The sequence below is a fragment of the Phoxinus phoxinus genome (genome assembly GCF_949152265.1).
Source record: "Phoxinus phoxinus genome assembly, chromosome: 20".
Lineage (NCBI taxonomy): Eukaryota > Metazoa > Chordata > Actinopteri > Cypriniformes > Leuciscidae > Phoxinus > Phoxinus phoxinus.
This window is the reverse complement of record NC_136895.1, coordinates 29,905,977-29,933,048: the sequence shown is the minus strand read 5'-3', so window position 1 is coordinate 29,933,048 and position 27,072 is coordinate 29,905,977. Positions and strand designations below refer to the sequence as shown.

General features: G+C 37.3%; 1 protein-coding gene across 1 annotated transcript in view; it reads right to left on the bottom strand.

The window, feature by feature from the left end:
* ptprsa (protein tyrosine phosphatase receptor type Sa) overlaps window positions 1-13,132 on the bottom strand; it is a 234,714-nt gene extending 221,582 nt beyond the window's left edge. Inside the window, exon 1 of the mRNA XM_079594307.1 lies at window positions 12,894-13,132. The gene's annotated coding sequence lies outside the window, so the exon portion shown is untranslated. The remainder of the gene's footprint in view (window positions 1-12,893) is intronic.
* Window positions 13,133-27,072: the final 13,940 nt, after the last annotated feature.

The window sequence follows — 27,072 nt, the reverse complement described above, 5'->3', positions numbered from 1 at the left end:
ATGATGTCACAACTCATTAACATGCATTTGCATATCATATTATAAACACATAGAAAAAGCATTAGTGCTCTTTTGCGTATTTTTCCCCCTTTAATTTCTTCCCCTTTTATCACATAATATGCGGGATAGGCAACGATTAATCGCGATTAATCACATCCAAAATAAAAGTTTGTGTTTAAATAATATATGTGTGTGTATTGTGTATAATTATTTGTATATATAAATACACACACATGCATGTATACGTTTATGTTAAGAAAAATATGTTATTTATATATAAAATATTTATAATATATTTATAATATAAATCATTTATAAATATATACATGCAAATAGTTCTTAAATATATATATATATATATACATATATATATATATATATATATATATGCATATGTGTGTATTTATATATACAAAATAATTATACACAGTACACACACATATATTATTTAAACACAAACTTTTATTTTGGATGCGATTAATCGCGATTAATCATTGCCCATCCTTGATTACGTGATTGGCAGGTGCTTCAGGGGAGTGGGCGGAGCTAGCAATACGTTGCAATTTTCGAGACTCTCTAATTGGTGGAATTTTCTGCACAGCATCATGGGTAGTGTAGTTTTTCCACCAGGAACTCTGTTGATACACACGATTATTTTAAGAATAAGCTGAAATAATGTGGACTGACGTCTTCAGCAGAAGCAAACACCACCGATTACGCTCACAGTAAGACGGTCTTTAACGCTTTTTAAGATATCATTAAAAATCAAGAGATCGTAAAAAATCAATCTAGTTTTCACTTCCAGAACCAGACTGTTACACACTTTCCAGCAACTGAAAGTTGAAAGTTATAGCCAATCATATTTAAAGGTACAGTAGCGTGTTTCCAAAAGCCAAACCGAGGGAACAAATACTCATGAAGCATGATTAATCGCGATTAATCGAATCCAAAATAAAAGTTTGTGTTTACATAATGTATGTGTGTGTATTGTGTATAGTTATTTAGTATATATAAAAACACACACATGCATGTATATATTTAAGAAAAATGTGTTATTTATATATAAAATAGTTCCATTTTTATATAAAATAAATCATATAAAAATATATATGCCGTATATAAAATACAAATATTTCTCAAATATATACATAAATGTGTGTGTATTCATATACACAAATAATTATACACAATACACACACATATATTATGTAAACACAAACTTTTATTTTGGATTCGATTAATCGCGATTAATTGTTACAGTCCTACGACTAACATATGGGTTATTCTGGTGCAAGAAAGTTAGAAAAACACCATAAATTGACATTTGCTAGGAAATAAATAAGACAATGCTTAAAAAAAAAACAGTATTATAAGAGTTTGCGACTGAACTACATTTAACACACACCATTTTGCTTCAGTCACATGACGGATGTCCAAGTGCAACATGGGGGAAAACGGGATATTATCCGTGTTTTAGGAAAGCAAATAGTGTCAGTTTTGATTTTATATGAAGTATACGTGCAAGCTGTACTGTATGTTACATGTCCTCATCTCCACCCGCTGACGCTGGCCGTCTCCCAAATCTCTGTCCGCCGCACACCTGGGAAACACAACACAACCTGACACCGGCCAGATTCCTCACATTCCTCCCGAAATACTCCTCGAGAAACACACAGTATCTGTTTAAGCGTTCCCAGGTGTAAGTAAAATTAGCGCTATTAAACTGCTGATAAACTGACTCAATTAAAGAAGCGGGACTGCTTTAAATGCAAATGAGCTGGCAGTTTACTTCACACTTCACAAACACACTTGCTTTTCTCCCGTTTTTAGTTTTTTGCTTTCATTGAGTTGAATCTGGTCTAATGCTGATTTTGTATCGGAAACTGGAGGAAAGACAGTCGGCAGCCGAACGATCAATCCTGAGAGCGTAAAGAGAGGAAACATCTCTACAGGGCTTTATCTTTGACTGATAGCGACACGGCTACGCTTGCGTGCTTGCTAACGCTAACCCATTAGGACCTACAGGGGGGAAAAAACGCTGTTGCCGCTAATAGAGCCGGAAACTAACGGAGCAAAGAGACGCACAGGAGAATTAGAAACAGAAAGCCGATGAAAATGTGGAAACCTGAAGAAAACATTTAGGACACGAGAAATCAAACCGCTAATGATGTTTAGGGAGATGCTAGTGATCAAAGGGGAATGTAGAAATATAATATAATGTTATATAATGTACTAAAAAACTAAAATATCAAATATCAAGAACAAAGAAATTATATATTTAACAAATAATATAAAAAATATTTAGTACCGGTATTTCATATTATGAATCAGAATAATAAATAGGCTAATGAGAATAATAAATTGACTTTGAAAAAACGATTAAACCATTACTAAAAAAAAATTAAGAAAATAAAGCCTTTTTGAAATAAATAAACACACACACACACACACACACACACACACACACACACACACACACACACACAAATATTAAAAAAAATAATAACAAAAAAATAAAATCAACAATAAATACTTACAATTATTTAGTATTTTTTTCATATGCATCATGATAAAAAATTATACAAAATAAAGTATTGTATTTGACATTTTTTAAATACAATTAATAAATTAAAATAAAAAAGGAAGCCAATTTCATTTATTTATTTATTACATAATAATAATAATATATTAAACAAATAATATAAAAAAAACATTTAGATTTTTTTTTTCATATTATGCATCACCAGTGAGAATAATAAAATAAAAATATAAAGATAAAACATTATTCTGCATTTCATTGACAATTTGAGAGACAAACTGACACAAAACTACTAAATACAAATTAAAATATAGCTTTTGTTTTTACAGTAAAAAATAAATAAAAATTAAAATATATATATATTAGTGTGAAATATGATCTGGACATGTTTTATGCGCTTCATCCTCTTAAGGTTTTAATTGAGTAAGATTGTGAAAGCCTGAGCTCACGCTGAGCATTGTGTGTTAAATATGTCATGATAAAGGGCTAAATGTGTGTGTGAATACAGATGTGTCCCGATAAGCTGATAATATGTATATATCCCAAGACTAGACAGGGGATTGTGCGGTGAAAGGGATCATGGGAAGATGAGGGAGTCTCCCTGATCAATATCGGCTTCATCCCATCGCTCGTCTTCATCTACTCTCGACACACACACCAAAACAACACACACTCTCACGAAGGGTTTTATTTTCTTGTTGAGTGACAGGAATGAGGAGAAGGTCAAAGCCAAATATCATTTATTTTACTTTTTATTCATTTAACATGAGGTTTGCAATTATTGCAAAGGAAATTAGCACATTAAAATTGACAATTTACCACATTACAACATTGTTATATTATACAAATATAATAATATATAGAAATATAAGTATTGAATATATTCATAAATAAATATATTGTGTAATATATATTTTTAATTTTACTGATAAATATAAATAATATTTCATAATTTAATATTAATGCATGTATGTGTAATTAATAAAAAGTAACACACACACACACACACACACACACACACACACACACACACACACACACACACACACACACACACACACACACACACACACACCGTTAATATTAACAATTTTTATATTAATCAGTAACATTACAATGCAAATGTATAAAAAAAAAATCATATATTTATGTATTAATATATTCCATTGTATATATATTCCTAACATTTAAAATATTTTAAAATTACATAAATATTATAATATATAAAAATATAAATATGTAAAATATTCATAAATAAATATATTGTGTAATATTTTTATTTTTATTTTACTGCTAAATATAAAGGGTTTTAATAATATGTATATATGTGTGTGTGTGTAATAGTATTAATATTTACTAGTTAAATTATCAGTAAAATTAAAATGAATATGAATTTTTACAAATGTATATTAATATATATATTGATCAATATATTGCATATTTTATGAATATATATATATATATATATATATATATATATATATATATATATATATTTATAATTAATATAGAAACACAATAATAATAACTTTATTCATAGAATTATTACTACTTGATTGTTAATTATTAGTTATAAAAAAAAATGAAAATCTCAACGGGACAGAATCACTTTAAACGGGGGACTCAGACATTCAATGTGTTTAAAACTAGCTAAGTTGCTTCTATGCCAGATAATACTTTATCTAAACAAAACCTGGGCTTTGTGCCTCTAATGCCATGAAAGAGTGAGACGCCTAAGCCTTCATCATTCTCCCATCACATAACCCCAGTCACGCACCCATATGGCAATCTCATGCATCCTGATCGGATTATCCCACAACAGACCAATAAAGATGTAAAGAGTGTATGAAACTGTTGGAGTCTACACACACACACACACACACACCGACACCGGTGGAAGAGCCACTGCCTGCCTTCATTCAATTATACATGAGCGCAGATGAATCATTCATGGATATTATGTCAGCAGACGAAAACTGCAGACGACAAGCACGCGGCGGGCGGAAGAGAACAAACGAACGCCGTCTTCCTCTGTTTGTCCGGACGCATTAACCTCAGGAGACCTCGCGGGGAGAGTGATCTCAGCGGGGCGGGAAGACGGATGACATGTTGAGGTGACCTTCGAGCTTCACCGTCTTCTAAGTGCTCAGTGTGAACGAGGGTCGTATCATCCGTCCATCCGTCTCCCGCTGACCGGCTCTCCCACTGACCTTTACCGTGAGTCACACACACATTACACGCCCTGTCATCGCACTGTTTTAACACAATGAGCTCTCGGAAGGGTGTCACACAAGCGCTTAATGTGTGTCAGTTACTCTACAGACAAGAAAAAAACGCTCGACTTTCATTAAAATTATGCTATTTTCGCCTCTAAAACGAATTTTCTTCACTGATGACATCATCAAGTACTCACTTTTTTAAACTCCGCCCCTCAAACCACCTGCCATATATTTGCATACGTCCGCCTCTAAAACGAATTTTCTTCACTGATGACATCATCAAGTACTCACTTTTTTAAACTCCGCCCCTCAAACCACCTGCCATATATTTGCATACGTCCGCCTCTAAAACGAATTTTCTTCACTGATGACATCATCAAGTACTCACTTTTTTAAACTCCGCCCCTCAAACCACCTGCCATATATTTACATACGTCCGCCTACAAAATGTATTTTCTTCACTGATGACATCATCAAGTACTCACTTTTTTAAACCCCGCCCCTCAAACCTCCTGCCATATACTTGCATACATCTGCCTCTAAAACGAATTTTCTTCACTGATGACATCATCAAGTACTCACTTTTTTAAACCCGCCCCTCAAACCACCTGCCATATATTTGCATACATCCGCCTCTAAAACAAATTTTCTTCACTGATGACATCATCAAGTACTCACTTTTTTAAACCCCGCCCCTCAAACCACCTGCCATATATTTGCATACATCCGCCTCTAAAACAAATTTTCTTCACTGATGACATCATCAAGTACTCACTTTTTTAAACCCCGCCCCTCAAACCTCCTGCCATATACTTGCATACGTCCGCCTCTAAAACGAATTTTCTTCACTGATGACATCGTCAAGTACTCACTTTTTTAAACTCCGCCCCTCAAACCACCTGCCATATATTTGCATACATCCGCCTCTAAAACGAATTTTCTTCACTGATGACATCATCAAGTACTCACTTTTTTAAACTCCACCCCTCAAACCTCCTGCCATATATTTGCATACATCCGCCTCTAAAACGAATTTTCTTCACTGATGACATCATCAAGTACTTACTTTTTTAAACCCCGCCCCTCAAACCTCCTGCCATATACTTGCATACGTCCGCCTACAAAACGAATTTTCTTCACTGATGACATCATCAAGTACTCACTTTTTTAAACTCCGCCCCTCAAACCTCCTGCCATATACTTGCATACGTCCGCCTCTAAAACGAATTTTCTTCACTGATGACATCATCAAGAACTCACTTTTTTAAACCCCGCCCCTCAAACCACCTGCCATATACTTGCATACATCCGCCTATAAAACGGATGTCCTTTTCTGATGACATCATCAAGTCTTCGTATTTTCTCCATATACTTTACATACACTTTTCAGCATCCTATTAAAAACAGACAGTCAAATTAAAGTCCCACCCCACGCTTTTTTTTTCTCATTTAACATTATTATTAGTGCATTAATCATTGCATAAGTAAATTTGCCGTTACTTATTTTACATTTTTTTGTGAAATTAATCAGCGATTTCTGAGTGAAAAGAGAATCACCATTTTTTTCCAGTTTATTTACTTCCTAAAAACTCGTTTTTGGTCTCGTTGCAAACGATTTACTGCTGCACGTTATTCTACAGACAAAAAAAAAAAAAAACATTTGCCTTTTATTAAAATGCAGCTTTTTTTTGCCTTTCCTTTTGTGATGACATCATCAAGTACTCAGCTTTTTTAACTCCGCCCCTTAAACCACCAGCCATATATTTTACATACTCCTTTCTTCATCCAATCAACTGTAGACAGTCAAAATAAAGTACCGCCCCATTTTTTTAATTAAATGAACATCTGATTTCACAAAAATACATCACTTTATGAAGTAAAAAGCAGGTGTGAATTTTGTGAAATTTACTAGCAATTTCTGAGTGAAAATCATTTAAAAGTAAATTTGCTAATTTTTTTATTTTCAGTGCATTTCCTTTCTAAAAACCCAGTTTTGGTCTCGTTTAAAACAATTCATTGCGATGTGTTATTCAACAGACAAAAATTTTCATTAAAATGCAGCTTTTTTTTGCCTCTAAAACAACTTTCCTTTTCTGATGACATCATCAAGTACTGACATTTTTTAACTCCGCCCCCTCAAACCACCAGCCATATATTTTACATACACGCTTCTCCATCCAATCAACCACAGAGTCAGAGTTTTTTTCCTGTTTCACTAAAATACATCTCTTTACGAAGTAAAATTAAGGACTCTGAATTCGCAAACTTTACTCTAAATTCGCAAAGTTAATTTTATGTTCCACATACTTTTTAAATAGTATGGCATACTACTTTCCAGCGAACTTTTACAGTACTCATCATCAGCGAAGTACACGGTTATAAAAGATATTGCGAAATGCAAACTCCGCCCCCTTGATAACCGATAATGCGAATGATTCCCTCTTTGTCTTGTTGACCCTTAATCTACGGATGAACTCGGATCCGCCCGAAGCGTTTATATTCCCAGAGGTGCGAAACACTCTTTCTCCATCTTGTCTGACACCGCAGCCCATCATTCTTTTATATGCACCCGTTGCTTTCTGCAGGCCCCCTGTGCGGGCGCAGGTACACATCAAACCCATTAAAGTGTCAGGCTCCGGCGCATAAAGGCTGATGCCTTCCTGGAAACGCCAGCGCAGGATAGATTCTGCGAGGAACAAGCGGGAGGTCCGAGTATAAGAGCCCGGACTCTTTACTGTCAGCTCACACTGGTGTAAAAGCACATCCTGCACACACACTGCAAGCACACACAGGACACGGAGCCTTTCAGTGAGTGCACAGTGAAAAACTAAAGGTGAAGCAGAATTTAAACTCAAAAAAAAAAAAAAAAAAAAAAAAATGTCTAAAATAAAAGATCTAATTTCTAAAGTATATAAATATTAATAAAAATAAAACACTAAAACAAAAGTTAATTTTTTTTTAGATCCTCTAATTGTATAATTTTTTTAAATAAAACAGATATTTCTGTAATATAATAGTATAATCATAAATCCAAATTAAAATACAAAATACAATTCCTAAAGTATACAAAAATAATATAAACATCAAATAAAATGAAAATTTTGATCCTCTGATTGAATATAAATTAAAACTTCTATTATTTTTTAAATGTATAAATATAATCATAAAACTAAAATAAAACGATTTATATTCTCTAATTTAAAAAAAATATATATTTTTTTTCAATCTCTTGTTTTTAAAGTACATAAATATAGTCATAAAATAAAAAAACAAAAATAAAATAAGACAATTAAGATCCTCAGATTATATTAAAAAAAACATTAAATAATATTTGGGTTTCTTGTTTTTAAAGTATGTAAATATAAAAGAAAAATTAATAAAATTATTTAGATCCTCTAATTGCATAATTTTTTTTTTTAAATTTAGATCTCTTGTTTCTAAAATATATAAATATAATAAAAAATAAAGAATAAAATAAAATACGATTCATTTCTAAAGCATATAAATCATAGCTTTTAAAATAATTTATTGTGAATATTTGTTAAAAAGAATACATGAACTGACAATTTGCATATTGCCATCGCTGCAGTTAAAGTCTAACGAACTTTACGTCTAACATGTACTGAATACTCTTCCTAGTGCGGGAGAACTGTCCTGAGATCAGTGTCTCGGGTGTTAGCACACTGCTAATGCTAATGCCCAGATACTCATGAGTAAATATATTTGTGGAAATGATCCAAACCAACACTTTTATCAAGCATTGAGATCTGAAGAGTACATGATGTATGATGGTTAAGCACGACTCTTAGGACACGCGTGCGGTTTCACGGCCCATAATCCTCTCTTCCTGCTCATTAAGTGTGTGTTTTACAGCAGGTAGTGTCAGGGAAAGCGTTGCTCATGAAAAGCGCTCATCCTTCTCAAGCGCAGACCATCCGTCTTCACACAACAAGAGCTGCTGGGACAACACACTGATCAGAATATTCCTTCACATGTTCAGACGCTCGCTGAAGGTCTGAGAGCACATCTGACACACACTGAACACACACTGACACACACTGAACACACACTGACACACACTGAACACACACTGACACACACTGAACACACACTGACACACACTGAACACACACTGACACACAGAGAGACCTTCAAGACGGAAGACACTCAAACACACTGAATAAAAGATCCATTCACTCCTAAACATCAACAGGTAACGTCTAGCTATATAATATATATATAGCTATCCATGGATGGATGGATGATGGATGGATCAATGGATGATGGATGAATGGATGGATGGATAGATGATGAATAGATAGATAGATGATGAATAGATGGATGGATAGATGGATGGATAAATGATGGATGATGGATGAATGATGGATGGATGGATGGATGATGGACTGATTGATGGATGATGAATAGATGGATGGATAGATGGATGGATAAATGGATGGATGGATAGATGGATGGATGGATAAATGGATGGATGGATAAATGGATGGATGGATGATGAATAGATAGATAGATGATGGATGGATGGATTGAGGATGGATGGATGATGGACTGATTGATGGATGATGGATAGATGATGAATAGATAGATAGATGATGGATGGATGGATGGATGGATGATGGACTGATTGATGGATGATGGATAGATGATGAATAGATAGATAGATGATGGATGGATGGATGGATGGATGATGGATGGATGGATGATGGATGATGAATAGATAGATAGATGATGGATGGATGGATGGATGGATGGATGGATGGATGGATGGATGGATGATGGATGGATGGATGGATGGATGGATGATGGATGGATGGATGATGGATGATGAATAGATAGATCGATGGATGAATGATGGATGGATGGATGGATGATGGACTGATTGATGGATAGATGATGGATGGATGATGAATAGATAGATGATGGATGGATGATGGATGGAGGATGGATGGATGGATGGATGGATGGATGGATGATGGACTGATGGATGGATGGATGGATGGATGGATGGATGGATGATGGATGGATGATGGATGGATGATGGACTGATGGATGGATGATGGATGGATGATGGATGGATAGATGATGGATGGATGGATGATGGATGGATGATGGACTGATGGATGGATGGATGGATGGATGGATGATGGACTGATGGATGGATGGATGGATGGATGGATGATGGACTGATGGATGGATGGATGGATGGATGATGGATGGATAGATGATGGATGGATGGATGGATGGATGATGGATGGATGATGGATGGATGGATGGATGATGGACTGATGGTTGATGGATGGATGGATGCATGGATGGATGATGGACTGATGGATGGATGGATGATGGATGGATGATGGATGGATGGATGGATGATGGACTGATGGATGGATGGATGGATGGATGGATGGATGGATGGATGCATGGATGATGGATGGATGGATGCATGGATGGATGATGGACAGATGGATGCATGGATGGATGGATGCATGGACTGATGGATGATGGACTGATGGATGCATGGATGGATGGATGCATGGACTGATGGATGATGGACAGATGGATGCATGGATGGATGGATGCACGGACTGATGGATGATGGACTGATGGATGGATGGATGATGGACTGATGGATGATGGATGGATGATGGATGGATGGATGCATGGATGGATGATGGACTGATGGATGATGGATGGATGATGGATGGATGGATGCATGGATGGATGATGGACTGATGGATGATGGATGGATGATGGATGGATGGATGCATGGATGGATGATGGACTGATGGATGGATGATGGACTGATGGATGATGGATGGATGCACTGATGGATGGATGCATGGATGGACTGAGTAAATTATTAATTTTCCTGGGAAATTGCCACAAAGTATCAGTAATAAAAAAAAGAAGTTGCTCTTTTTTTCTCTCCATCATAAATGGCTTGTTTCAGAACCACCAAACCAGCATTTGAGATCCTGCAATGCTATTGGTCCACTGGTTAGTCCAGTTATCCAATCACAGCCTCCGCTGAGGCAAAGGTGCGGTGTATGTCGCGGATTTATTCACTAAATGAGTTTCCATCGTAGTTTATGCACCAATTCTTATCGGAAAAAAATATTCATACGTTTTTTACGCACATTTTTAAAAAATGTATCTTGTCGTTTCCATCCAGCCGTTTTGTGTGTGTGTGTGTGTGTGTGTGTGTGTGTGTGTGTGTGTGTGTGTGTGTGTGTGTGTGTGTGTGTGTGATATCCAGAAACGCATGAAAAAAGTTGCTCTTTGAGTTATCAATTGCTTCTGTAAAGTAATCATTTTGCTTATAGTCGACGAAAATGTACGAACAATCAGGCAAAATTTTGCGTGAAATATGGGTTGAGGGCGTAACGACACTGACGTCATTTCCATTGAATTCTAAACAAATAATTAAATAAATAAATAATACCTTGCTCATTGAGCAAGCAATAGTTTAGTGGTTTAACGAGCGCAGTTACGTCACTCTCTTCGAGAGATCAATCCGCCGGAGCACTGGAGCGATGGACGGCCCCTGGGAGCCCTGCGTACATAACACAATGTCCATTCATGCAGCAACGACACGCATTTTCATACATAAGCAATGACAGGTACTTATCCCACTTTCTGCCGGGAGAACGAGGAGCAAATCTAAAGACAAATCTGGAAACTGCAATACAAGAGCACTTGATTCCGCCGCTGGCACTGACCAGCACACACACACACACACACACACACACACACACACACACACACACACACACACACACACACACACACACACACACTGCAATGTCCTGTGGGGAAGACAAACGAGTTTTACCTGTGGAAATTAACACACAACCTCCCTTGAGAGACTTCTAGAGACACACTTATGAACAGAGATACTAAACAAACATCGAGTGCGATGCATTTTACTGGATATGTGAATGTAAGTCCATAAAGGGGTGTGGCTTTGAATTACTCTACTGTCAAGCCTGGTTTTATGCAAATGCACACACACACACACACATCCCATCGGATCCACTGTAAACCACACCACTCCGAGACGGCATGTCCATTACTGTGCAAAAATACAAATCCATCCGTCATGAAATATTAAAGACGGAGCAGAATGACCCGCGCAAGAGACGAAAACACCCTTCCTTCAACTCGTGTATCACACAGATCTCACACACTGATTCATAAAAAATATATATTTCAAAACTGACGGGACTAAATGCAAATGTTTGTTTAATGAAAACCCATATTCTGCATATCGGACGCGTCTCAACTCATCAAGTTTAGCGCAGCCTGCACAATAAAACACAGAATGCTGAACATTTCACATTGACATTTTGCAATAAAACATCGCTGCACATATTTGCATATTATATAATATGCACATTGCACTAATTATAACATTTATTATTTTTCCCCCACGCACTTTGCACCGAGCAATTTCTCTCTAAACTCCGATATTCATGAATCCTTCACTTGCGCGCGAGGAGGCATTTACTTCGGAGATGAGATCCTCTAACCCAGCGAACACTGTCTACATGTGGTTCTGGTGATCTGTGTGGTTCTGGTGATCTGTGTGGTTTTGGGGATTTATGTGGTTTTGGGGATCTATTCGGCTGAGATGAGGTGTTGTTCACTAGTTTTCAGCAGGTGGGCATTGCTGAACTGAATCTCCTGAAAGATCGCGTCAGTGTTTCATGTACAAATCAGACGCAGAAACGCACAGCGCTACTTTCCTCTGAAAGATGCTGTACTCAACACGTTTCTGTACTTGATATCAGATATATGAGGCTGGCACGCGCACGGTGGCATCGATTCTCAGTTTACACAAGCGATGCTTCGGGTTCTGGAGGGGAGCACGACTGTCCCACGGACTTGAGCTGGCAAATAAAACCGCGGTAAAGTCTTAAAACGCATCAAAACTGACTTTATTGTTAATGCGCAAAACGCGCGTGGAGCGCAAACTGCGCACTGGGCACCACCTTCTCCACGCGCTTCACAATATCCCCACACTTCAGTTCAAGTGGATAAAAACGAGCGTCTAATTTCCAATCATTTCTGACATTCACATAAAGTGTCTGCTGTCACATTGCAACTGCTCTTACCTTGTTTTAACGAGCGCGTTCCTGCGTTCTCCCTGATTCTGCACGCGCAAAACCCCCTTACATCTTCATGAGCACCGCGCCAAGGATAAAATAACGATAATAATCCAAGGAGAGGGCAGATCCAAGGAGATAGAGAGAGCTCCGGGTGTGGACGGCGGCGAATAACGCTTTAAATCCCCCGGATAGCGCTGCGTCTCGCTCGGCGCGTCTGATTTCAAGCTCCGCTCCGGAGAAACCACAGCTGTGCGCGCTGAGGAGAGCTGGAGGGTGACGTCATGGACACGCCCACCCCCCTTTCTCTCTCTCTCTCGCGCGCGCTCTCTCAATCTCTGACTCCGCCCCTCCCTTACAAGATGCTTGTTCTGACTCCGCCCCTTTCAGTAACGCGCGGACTCCAGCCACGCCCCTTTAAACTCTTCTGATGGGATGGATCGCGTGAAGAAACGTCCATTTCACCTCAAATTCTAATTACAAATTACATTAATTGTTTTATTTTTCCTCAATTATGACTCTTATTAAATATGTATTACTGTAATACAATAACAAAAATCTTTATGGGCATAACTATTATATATATATATATATATATATATATTACATATATATAATATATTAAAGCATAAGCATAATGAAGGGTAATTGAGTGTAATACGACATGTATTCTTTACGATTTAAATAAAATTCATATAATTATTTATCATTTAAATAATTCATGAATTTAAAATATTTTAATAACAATTTGCAAACAAATATTGTCAAAAACGTTTGTTAATATATTATATATGTGTGTATATATACATACAATTTTATGTTAGATACGATTAATCGATTTGACTAAGAAAATAATTTAATTATAAATTTTTCACAGTACAGTATTGAGAATGAGTTTTTAAAAATAATAATAAAAGTAATAAGAACTTAACTCTAAAAAACAGAAACATAATGTAAAAATGCTACAGCAAAACTATAAACTGGTTAAAATATTTATTGTAAAAAATATATAGATTTAACAGCACATTACATTACGTTTTTGTATAAAATATGTATGTTTATGATGATGTATACTATATGATTTTATTCATTTATTATTAGTTTAATACATTGTAATAATTGGCAAAAAAAATTACATATTTTTTTCCAAATTACAGTAACGAGAATTATATTTTTTGATTAAAGTAATAAGTAATAAGTGCACTATGAATAAACAGAATTATAAAGTAAAAATTCTACAGTACAAAATTATTGTAAAAATGATCAGCGTACAATTTTATATAAAATACTGTAAAAAAAAGTGTATATTTATCATTTAATTTTATCTTTTGATTTTAGGATGAAATATAGGTGTGTCCACGTAATTACGAGATTCCAACTTATAAAAAGTGTTCAAGTCCTCGTAGAACTCGCAATTACAACTTGTAAACTGGGAATTTTCCGAGAGCTCCCACTTGTACCACCTGATCATGTTGTTGCCACAGAAACACACATCACGTGTTGTCATCATCTCGTAATTACGCTAATTGCGTCATGGCGTGAACACAGCATATGACCCACCAACATTAAAATGTGCTAATATCGAAATCAGAGTGCATTATGGGTGTTGAAGTTTTTGGTCAAAGAGACTTCTGGGACTGTGTTTTCCATAGTCAGTGTATAAACTGGACACAGCGACCCCACAGGTTTCAACGGAGAAAAGTGAAGCCCATGAGAAGCATCACTTCCTGATCGCGAGGCGAACTGCGCAGACTCAAACTGAGCTTGATGACGTGTATGTGACGTGAGTCTGACAGCTGTCAGTCTTCTAGTCGCTGTGCCGAGAGAAATCTGAATCATTCCCTTCCGGATCTCGCAGAGACGGAGAGCGTTAGCATTAGCTGTCCATGAGCTAGCAGCGGGAGCAACTTTATCTCTCTCTGTGGGCTTCTCTCTTCACTTTATCAGACTTTATGCTCCACGTCCCCCGATTGCTCGTGAGCTTCTCCGCCGGTCTATACGGTAATCTCTCGACTGTGCGACATGAGTCGCGTGGTTATGACGCAATCGTTAGCCTATTTTTACAAAAAACTGCTTCTACGGGGCCGTAACGTGAGATACAAGATAATGGAGCCTTTTATACATTGTCGAGTTTCTTTAGAAATAAATAATGGACAAATGGAGTCTTTAAATGCCTCAGATGTAAAGTTATTCACTGTTATTGCTGTTCCCTTGGTGTTTTCTCTAGTTCTTTCATAGTTCCACATGTGGGCCGACATTATGTTGCTATCTGGGGAAAAACACACACAGACACACACACACACACACACACACACACACACACACACACACACACACACACACACACACACACACACACACACACACACACACACACACACACACACACACACACACACACACACACACACACACACACGCAAGCTTTCATTTCTATCCTTGTGAGGACATTCCATAGGCGTAATGGTTTTTATACTGTACAAACTGTATATTCTATCCCCTTACACTGCCCCTATCCCTAAACCTACCCATCACAGGAGACATTCTGCATTTTTACATTTTCAAAAATATATAATTTAGTATGTTTATTAACCCATTCCCCTCATGGGGACCGCTGGCTGGTCCCCACAATGGAGGTGATCTCAGGTTTTACTATCCTTGTGGGGACATTATGGTTCCCACAATGTAATGTATACCAAGTACACATACACACACACACACACTATACAGATTTCATATTTGTATAAAAAAAACCTGTAAAAAAAAAATAATAATAATCCAGCTATTCCGCCATGCAAAATTTGTTTACATTCTTTTTTTAATTAAAGTAATAACCACTATAAATAAATAAAAAACGATAAAGTCAAAATGCTATAGTAAAACTATTAAAAAAATACATATTGTAAAAATTATATTTAAGCACATTACATGTAATTTTATAATAAAAAAATACTGTAAAAAAAATTTATATTTATCATTTTGAATTTTCTTTTGATTTTAGGATGAAATATAGGTGTTTGTAAAACTTGTAAACTGGGAATTTTCCGAGAGCTCACACACACACACACACACACACACACACACACACACACACACACACACACACACACACACACACACACACACACACACACACACACACACACACACACACACACACACGACTTCCGACCACTTGATAAAGGCATATTCTTATAGCCTCCTCTGTTCGATGCGTACCGATGTCACGCGTGTGGGTTGCCAGGCTTGGCGTGAGAGCCAAACTTAGCCTGAGCGGAGGCCAGTCGGCACCAGAACGCCTTGGCAACCAGAAACATCTTCCTGCGCTCCAATCCTCCACAGCAGTCGCAAAAAAAAAAAAAACCTTCTCCTGCCATTTTGCCAACTGTTACACAACACGCTCTTCCGTTTCAGGACGATTTCATGATTCATTTACACTTTTGAAAGGGATACCCTGAAGGCTTCTGCTTCTCCTTCTTCTTACAACTACATCTCTCGTCCTTCCTTTGTACTGATCCGTCACAAAGCGACTTCGGTCTGCAGGGTCGTCACTCTGATTTAACGAGAAGTGAAAAAAAAACCCCGCGTTAAATCAACGTTAGCTAACATGAGCGATCGCTAACATAGCAGGTTTACGGGCTAATGGATAGAGTGAGCTTTCTGTAGCTTCTCTGCATTGCTCGGCGCATGGCATTCTGGGATATCTATGGCAACTGTCTAACGGATGGCACGAGTAGGCGAGGGTGCTAAACTCTGACAGAAAACGGAGGCACTTCCTTCTGTCGGCGGATGGCTTGCAATCTTATGCACAACGGCAAAAAAACTAAAAAACCAACACCATTCCCACAGCCACACTAACACTATAAATACCTCGTCCACCATGAATAATCAGCTCCATGGACTCTGAAGCAGCACAGACGACAGATAAAACACACTTTGTAAGCTCGCTTGCTACATATTATATGTAATTAGCGTGTTTGCTAGTGCTAGCTCACAATTAGAAACTGAAGCGAACCCCTTGACCCCTAACCCTAAAACCCTAAGTATTGCATTTTGAGCATAACTTGTTGCAAAAAACATGTCGTACATTAAGTGCTAAATGTGAGTTTTAAGAACCCACTGTATGCTATTAGCATATTTGCTAACGCTAATTTGCGATTAGAGAAAGGAACAAACCCAGAACTCAAATTACGATGTTTGGTGCAACAAGTTACGCTCCAATGTTCACTTAAAATGTTCAGACGTAGTTTTAAGTACCCATTGTATGTTATTAGCGTGTTTGCCAATGCTAGCTCACAATATAAAAAACTGAAATAACCCCCTAGACCGAAACTCGTAACCCTAAAACCCGAAGTATTGCTTTTTGAGCATAACTTGTCACAAATAAGTCTTACATTAAGTGCTAAATGTGAGTTTTTAGTACCCATTGTGCGTTATTAGCATGTTTGCTAATGCTAACTTGTGATTGGAAACAGGACACCAATTACGACATGTTTGGTGCAGCAAGTCATGCTCTAAATGTAATATTTTAAGTGACTTTTAGGTACCTATTGTATGTTATTAGCATATTTGCTAATGCTAACTTACAATAAGAACCTGAAACAAACCCGTAACTCTAAAGTATTACATTTTGGAGCATAAATTGTTGCACTAAACATGCAATTTTTTTAAATGGCTAATTGGAGTTTTAAGTACCCGTTGTTATAACGTATTTGCTAATGCTAACATGGGTACATTTGAGAAAAAAAAGAAAAAAAAACTCGATTTGAAGTAGACAACTTGAAAATGACAGCTAAAAGCACCTAAAATTAGTTTTAAGTTTGCACCGGTTGGTATGTTTGCTAATGCTAACTTAGGGTTAGACACACGGAAAAAAATTCAGAGCATGACTTGTTGCACCAAACATGTACTACTTTTTAAGCGAGCGAACTTACACAATTCTTTGCAGGTGGACGACAAAACAGGCGAAAACGTCAAAAAACGTGCATTGAATGAGAAATTCTACAGACCAGAATACCACAGACACTCTTTATCTATACCAGAGACGCTTTACACTTAGACCATCAAGTAACCACAACACCTTAGCATCTGCTTAGCAACATGCTAAAAAAACCATGCTACAACACCATTTGGCAACATTTACTGGCTAGGGTTGCGATTCGCTGGTTCACTACTATAGTACGATGCATCGTTGAAGAAATCAACAGCTAGTCACGACTGTTTCCCAAAACCGTATCGTCGCAAATTAGTTGTTCAACCACGTTGGTTAATGATGTCACGCAAATGCTGGAGTAAAAACTACTTTTAATGACATGCATCTGAGGATCTCAGTTATTTTGCTACATTATTTCCGGATTCAATCATAGGCTCGTTCTTACACTAGAGCTCGTCCACACATGCGCACTCTTCAAAAACTACGCTTTAAATCTATTGAGTCCACATGTCATGCAAACTATAAACTCTGCTTCTAGCCACAGGTCGAGATCTGTCACTCAAACACACAACTCTGCGATGCTGTTTGCGAATGTTCGATAGAATCAAACGTACTGCGCACAAGTCCTAAAAAGTGAAGCCCCCCCCCCCCGGTGGCTGGTCCCAGTATAGCTCATAACGGCTTTACTCCCGGCTCACTGCGCTACCCATGTAGGATGTACAGTAGGTGGCGGTAATACTCATAGACATGTATAAAGGCTAGATGGCTCAAGGCGGAGTCAGCTGTGTCGTCAACTTGGCGGCCATCTTAGGTCAGGTGACTGTGCTGCTGCTCCCTGCTGCTGTGGACGGAAGGTGAGTGACAAATGCTCGTAACTTGCTGAATTCTTGACGGATTTACAAACGGTTTGGTTTATTACAAACCTTATTAACGTGGCTATGATTTGTGCTGATGCCGATGTTTAAATTGTAGCTTCACGTTTTGAATGTATGCAGTATGCAGTTAAATAGCCGCATCCCTGACGTTTATGACACACCAAGCCGTTTGAAAATCGGTTGAAAATTGAGCAAGATATAGTTATTTCAGCACTACATGCACAATAGACTTTAATGTTATAACTGGACGAGCGGACCTGTCCTAAGATGGCCGCCGTGTGACGTCGTCGGGTCCCATTGGCTCTCAGCGCCGGTAAGCCATCTAGCCTTTATACATGTCTATGGTAATACTCCTATGGAGTGAGCGGCCAGTAACAAGAAGAAGAAGAAGAAGAAGGCTCACTGCGCAGAAGCAAGTCCAAATCAGCGCAAGATGTCAGCGCCATTTTAGGAATTTGGCGGCTTCAGTTTTCACCAATGGAAGAGAATAATTTTTTTTTTTACAGTCTTTGGTTGGAACGATGGTTTCGGGAAACACAGACTCGTTGAACTTTCCTGATAACAACTCAACTTGCGACCATAACTAACGATGCTTTTGGGGACGTTCCAGCATCGCGGCATTGAGTTTTGCACTTGCAAGGAGCACAAACCTCGTATTTCTTATCTGCATTCGTCATATTTTTGCCCATGCAGGTTTTTAAAACTATGCTGACTTGATCTAATTGGGCCGAATGAAAAAAAAGATGCTCCGAAACACTAAAAACTCCACCTGTCAGCGCCGCGACGAGAGCCTCCCCAGGGACCGGCTGTTATGTGAAGTCTTGACACGTCTTTCAACATTAGTTTCCACTTCATCTTTTCATATATCTCTTTAAAAGAGATGTACGCCCACCCCAAGGGTAGTGTGCTGAATATAGCAGCCAGTGATGAACTTCTTAATGAGTGTTTCGGTTGCTATGAAACAACAGTTGGTTAATTGTTAATCCAGGCTCGGCACGATGACGGCGATGTGGCTCGACTCTCGTCAACGTATGTGATTCAGCCGATGTAAGTATAGCTCGTGTGTGTCACATGTGTTCATGTGTGTACATGTTGTTCTGAGGGAAATCACTGTAAGTTTTATAAGATGATCGGGAAGCCAACAAACTTACAGTCAAAAAGTTTTGGATCTGTAAGAATGAATGTTTTTAAAAGAATTCTGCTCAGCAAGTCTGCATTTATTTGATTAAAAATATTAAAAACAGTAATATTGTGAAATATTATTATCATTTAAAACAGCTAGCCTATGTGAATATATAGTAAAGTGTAATTTATTCCTGTGATCAAAGCATCATTACTCCAGTCTTCAGTGTCACATGATCCTTCAGAAATCAGTATAATATGATGATTGTCACGAAATATTTATGATTATTATCAATGTTGGAAACAGTTATTTATATTTTTATTTCAGGATTCTTTGATGAATAGAAAGTCCAAGAGAACAGCATTTATCTGAAATAGAAATCTTTTGTAACATTAAACAGTACCTTTCAAAAGTTTGGGGTCAGTAAGAATTTGTTTTTTATTTTTGGGGGGAAATAAAAAAATTATAATAATTTTATTCATCAAGCATGAATTAAATTGATAAAAAGTGACAGAAAATACATTTATTGTTCTTTTAAACTTTCTATTCATCAAATAATCCTAAAAAAAAAAAAATAGTCCACAACGGTTTTCAACATTCAGAATGAGAAATCCTCATATTACACTGATTTCTGAAGGATCATGTGACACTAAAGACTGGAGTAATGATGCTGAAAATTCAGCTTTGATCAATAAATTACATTTTACAATATTAAAATAGAAAGTTATTTTAAATTGTCTTAATATTTAACAATATTACTGTTTTTGTTTGTTTGTTTTTTAATCAAATACTTGGTGAGCAGAAGAGACTTCTTTTAAAAACATAAAAGAATCTTACCGATCACAAACTTGAACAGCAGTGTGTGTTTATATGGTGTGTAATCAGTGCCGTAGTTTTATAACACGATCAGGAAGCCAGCAAACTCCCGTCGGTCACACATAACCAGACACGCCGCGGCTCGGCTTCCGTCAGTGTTTCTGCTGAACTACCAGCCCTGATTTACTACACCACTGCCATGTTGGCTCCAATTGAAAGTGTCAGAGGAGGCCGTTGCTGAATCCTAATGACGGCCGAGAAACACACAGCCGTTACTGAGACCACCGGCGTCTCGACCCACAGCGCTGAGCAGAGTTCACCTCGAGAAGAAGACATCCAGTGCATTACTCCAGCTCTCGGCGGGATTCATCCCACATTAATCACATAATTAAAGTTTGTAATTAAAAAATAAAACTTGGTACAGTAAATTATTTGATAATAGTTAACCACAGTAAAATTAAGTAAGTAAGTAAATAAGGAAGGAAGGAAGGAAGGAAGGAAGGAAGGAAGGAAGGAAGGAAGGAAGAAAAGAAAGGAAGAAATAAATAAAAGGAAGGAAGGAAGAAAGAATGGAAGGAAGAAATAAAGGAAGGAAGAAAGAAAAGGAGGAAAGAAAGAAAAGGAAGGAATGAAGGAAGAAAGAAAGGAAGAAAGAAAGTAAGTAAGAAAGAAAGAAAGGTAATATCCAATTACAATAAAAAAATAAAAAAATTAATTTTAAGTTAAAACAAAATTGGACAATATCAAAATTCATTTTAATTTTATTTGAAAAAAAAAACTTGAAAACATACATTTAAATTATATCAAATAAATAAATATTGAAATCTGCAATAATTGCTTAACCTAAATACATGCATAAATAAATATATCACATTAAATCTGTATGATCTGTATGTAATGTAATGTAAATAAATATTGGATGCGTAACCACAACTGCAATAAAGGCTAACCATAAACAAACAAATAATAAAAATATCTCTAAAATGAAATCAATTGAATGTAACTCTTTGAACAAATGTACATACATGTAATAAATAAATAAATAAAATCAAAATGAGATTTTTGTAATTATTTGAACAAATCTGCCAAAAAGGCTTAAATAAGTAAATTATTTTTATTTTGTAAATGTATTATGAAGTTGTAATAAAAAAAATATATTTTAAAATAAATTTGTTTTTAATTTGTGTTGTTCACTTTACTTTCCCGAATACCTCAGTGTGTTTTCTGCCACAAACAGCCGAATTCGTCCATAACGTCCAAACAAACTATATTTATCCATTCAAACGGTTTACATTGTAGCCAATAAACTCTATTGATACGCTGACAATCCCGAGGAAGAAATAAAAGTCTTTATGAAGACTCGAGCGCTGAGCCGAACACACTCATCAGTGAATACTAACACTTCATCTGCGCTGAACAGGAAATCAATGAGCGACGGAAGCAGGAGTGGAGCGGGACACGCCAGTTAATATTCAGCAGAGCATCATGCATCATAAACACAATAATATCTGAGTCTTTACATGGCATGATGATGATGATCTACTGGGCAAAACTGATCGCATTTGACCCGAAACATCGGAAAAATCCCTGCGATCTGCACTGAGCGGCAACATAAGGTGACTTCACACAAAAGCATCCACTAAACGATGACGTACTGTCAGTGTTTCCTGAAATATCTTCACAATCGTTCATCGTCAGGAGACTCCAGAATAAGAGCTGCAGTCTGTGGGTGGTTGCCAGGGCGTTGCTATGCGCTTGCTATGATGTGCCAATCCTGTTTCCCTCGGTTTGCCTGTAGCTTCTTGTCGTTTGTCCCATTGTCCTGTAATAAAGGCAAAAAAAGAGAAAGGAAGGAAGGAAGAAAGAAAGAAAGAAAGAAAGAAAGAAAGAAAGAAAGAAATTAAGAAAAAAAGGAGGGAGGGAGAAATAAATAAATAAATAAATAAATAAATAAAGATATATATATATATATATATATATATATAGTGCTGCTTGAAAGTTTGTGAACCCCTTTCAGAATTTGTGAAAATGTGAATAATAAAAATAAATAAATAGGGATCATACAAAATGCATGTTATTTTGTATTTAGTACTGTCCTGAATAAGATATTTTACATGAACATTTTTTACATATAGTCCAAAAAATGCTGAATTTATAAAAATGACTTTTGAACAGGATAAATATGTCCAAATATTTCTTATTTTGTTAAAATATCTTGTCTTTTTTCCCCATTTAGTACTGCCCTTCGGAAGCAACAGAAGATACTTACATGTTTCCCGGAAGACAAATTAAGTACAATTTACCGTTCGCAAAGACCCGCCCCCTTTAGTTACTGTTGCTATGTTAAAAACACATCGCGGAGCAGAGAGGACAGAAAGGACATTTGTCTATATGAGACTAGCAGTACGCTAGATCAACATTAGAATTATATACTGATCATATTCTAACATTTCATCATGTTGAGCTTTATAACATTGACTAGTTTTATGTACATTTGCTCACCTGTCTAATAAAGTATGTGTACGAGCGGCGTCTCTGTCGAGTGGAGGTTAGTCACGGACGCTAGCTCTCGGCGTCTTGAAAACGCCACGCTGATATTGATCCTCGTTGTAGTTCTCCTTTTGTCCCAAAGTCTGCTTGCCATGGTTCATAATGTTTGAACGAAACGACAACAGCGTGAGCACGCCGCTAAACATTATGCAGTTGTCCAAGTCTATCGCCATGGTTACTACGGCAGTACCAGCGGAAACCAGGGATAACGCGGATATTACGTCAGTGACAGGCGACAAGTGAACCGGGATTCTGGGACGGAAAATTAGAATTGGATTATTTAAAATTGGAATTTCTCTGAAATTAAAAATCTTTGGGAACTTTTGGGATATTGTACACTCTAAAAAATGCTGGGTTGTTTCAACCCAATTTTGGGTAAAATATGGACAAACCCAAATGTTGGGTTAAAAATGTAATGTAAAAATTTAACCCAATGGCTGGGTTTGTCCATATTTGACCCAAAATTGGGTTGAAACAACCCAGCATTTTTTAGAGTGTAAGTACACAACTGCAAGAAATATATCACACTGTGAGAGTGATTTTTGGATATTTTATTACAAAATTCTTACATACTGTACCTTTAAAATTATTTAATAATAATTTGTCATCAGGTTTATTAGGCTACTGTCACTTTAAGACCTGACGCACGGATCCAATATACTGTTATATGAGCCTTTTCTTTCTCAACTGTTTATGTTCACTGAAAACATAACTGACTGTGTTTATGTGAATACTCATTAAGGCCGGCATTTTTACATTATTTTGTGTGTATTTACATTTACATTTAGTAATTTAGCAGACGCTTTTATCCAAAGCGACTTACAACTGAGGACTACAGCAAGCGAGTCATCGTGAAGAGGCAAAAATAACGCAAGAAGTGCTCAAAATACAAAAGTTCAGGCATTGCTTCAGAGTAGCATAAGCCAAACAAGGGAGGATTAAAGGAAAAGTGTTTTTATTTTTTATTTGACTGTTTAAGCGCAACAAGCAGGGAAAATGAACTCAGTCTAGTACTGAGGCGGCTTTATGTGCGTGTGAGCTCAAAATCTACGGGAATAAGTTAAATTATGCGCAGTTGCACGGCGAAATTAAAGCCCTTGCAACACCAACAATATTCATCCGGAACAAATGAAACGAGTGAGTGCGTGGAGGCGGGTTTGTATGGAGGCGTTTCAGATATTTCAGTATCGATATGTATCAAAAAATCTAAATTTTACGCGCCACTGCTGAAATCCACTCACATTTGGCAGGTGTTAATGTCAAACCCTGAATGCAGAAATCTTCTTTTATGTTCCAGCATGTGGAAAAGCAGCATCTGATCAGTACCAGCTCAGCTCTCCTCAACAACACACGATCTGAGGAATCATTCAAACACACACACGATAATATAATCACAGTGACTCAATCCTCCAATAGCATTGATTCTCCGTATCGCGTTTTAACTCACCGAACAGACTTCAGGCCGGTAGAGTCTTCTCTGTAATTATGCAGGCATAGCTGGACGTATATGCAGTATTTGGGGAATCAAAGAGTCCATTTTATAGCTCACTAGCTCTGGATGAATTCATAAGCGTTCGGCGAGACTCCCGCGCTGTCCACTCCCTTCAGACTTCAACAGAATCTATATAAATTCATGAGCTCCGTTATCCTCTCCGTGTCTCAGAACAGCAGGGTCGGGACGCTGTTATTTCGTCCCCCCTGTATGGTAAACGCACTCGGGCCTATACTTCACGTGGAATAAAAGATGCCTTTTCATAAAGTCCATTAGACGGGCGACCGCTGAGCAAAGCCTGTTATGATCCGGTGAGAGATTATGAGCCTCAAACCATGGTGAAATAACGCAGGAGAAACATGCTGCTTCTGTACTGTTTACTGTTATTAGCGCCGTTTGCTAAGGCTAGCATCGCTATTGATATCACTCATGTAAATATGATTTGCGGACTTGCAAGTTTCACCTGGCAAACAGCAGAATGGTGGGATTTGAGTCAAATGTGCATATTATAATCTTAACAACTACATAGTGACATGTTAAAACAACCCAGAACACATTAGCAACCACATAATGTGCTAAAAACCACGGAGAACACATTAGCAATGGGTTAAACCACCTAGAACACCTTAGTAACAACACAGCAATGGGTTAAAACCAACCAGAACACCTTAGCAACCACATAATATGCTAAAAAATCATCAAGATCACTTCAGCAACCACATAGCAATGGGTTAAAAACAGCACAAAACACCTTAGCAACACATTAGCAATGGGTTAAAACCACCCAGGACACATTAGCAGCCACATAGCAATGTGTTAAACCACCTCGAAAACCTTAGCAACCTCATAATGTGCTAAAGACCACACAGAACACATTAGCAATGGGTTAAAATCACCCAGGACATCTTAGCAACCAAATAACAACAGGTTAAATAACCCATAACACCTTAACAACCACATAATGTGCTAAAAGACAACCAGACTACATTAGCAATGGGTTAAAACCACCTCCAAGACCTAAGCAACCACATAATGTGCTAAAGACCAAACACAACACATTAGCAATGGGTTAAAATCACCCAGGACATCTTAGCAACCAAATAACAACAGGTTAAATAACCCATAACACCTTAACAACCACATAATGTGCTAAAAGACAACCAGACTACATTAGCAATGGGTTAAAACCACCTCCAAGACCTTCGCAACCACATAATGTGCTAAAGACCACACAGAACACATTAGTAATGGGTTAAAACCACCCAGGACATCTTAGCAACCACATAACAACAGGTTAAATTACCCAGAACACCTTAACAACCACATAATGTGCTAAAAGACAACCAGACTACATTAGCAATGGGTTAAAACCACCTTGAAGACCTTAGCAACCACATAGCAATGTGCTAAACGACCTATAACATTTTAACAACCACATAATGTGCTAAAAAACCTCCAGACTACCTTAGCAATGGGTTAAAACCACACAAAACACCTTAGCAACAACATAGCAACGAGTTAAAACCACCTCGAAAATCTTAGCAACCTCATAATTTGCTAAAGACCAGACAGAACACATTAGCAATGGGTTAAAACCACCCAGGACACCTTAGCAGCCACATAGCAATGTGTTAAACCACCTATAACATATTAACAACCACACAATGTGCTAAAAGACAACCAGACTACCTTAGCAATGGGTTAAAACCACCCAGAACACCTTAGCAACCACATAATGTCCTGAAGACCACACAGAACACATTAGTAATGAGTTAAAACCACACAGGACATCTTAGCAACCACATAACAACAGGTTAAATTACCCAGAACACCTTAACAACCACATGATGTGCTAAAAACAACCAGACTACCTTAGCAATGGGTTAAAACCACCCAGAACACCTTAGCAACCACATAGCAATGAGTTAAAACCACCTCGAAAACCTTAGCAACCTCATAATGTGCTCAAGACCACACAGAACACATTAGCAATGGGTTAAAACCACCCAGGACATCTTAGCAACCACATAAGAACAGGTTAAATTACCCAGAACACCTTAACAACCACATAATGTGCTAAAAGACAACCAGACTACATTAGAAATGGGTTAAAACCACCCAGAACACCTTAGCAACCACATAGCAATGAGTTAAAACCACCTTGAAGACCTTAGCAACCACATAATGTGCTAAAGACCAAACACAACACATTAGCAATGGGTTAAAACCACCCAAGACATCTTAGCAACCACATAACAACAGGTTAAATTACCCAGAACACCTTAACAACCACATAATGTGCTAAAAGACAACCAGAATACATTAGCAATGGGTTAAAACCACCCAGAACACCTTAGCAACCACATAGCAATGAGTTAAAACCACCTTGAAGACCTAAG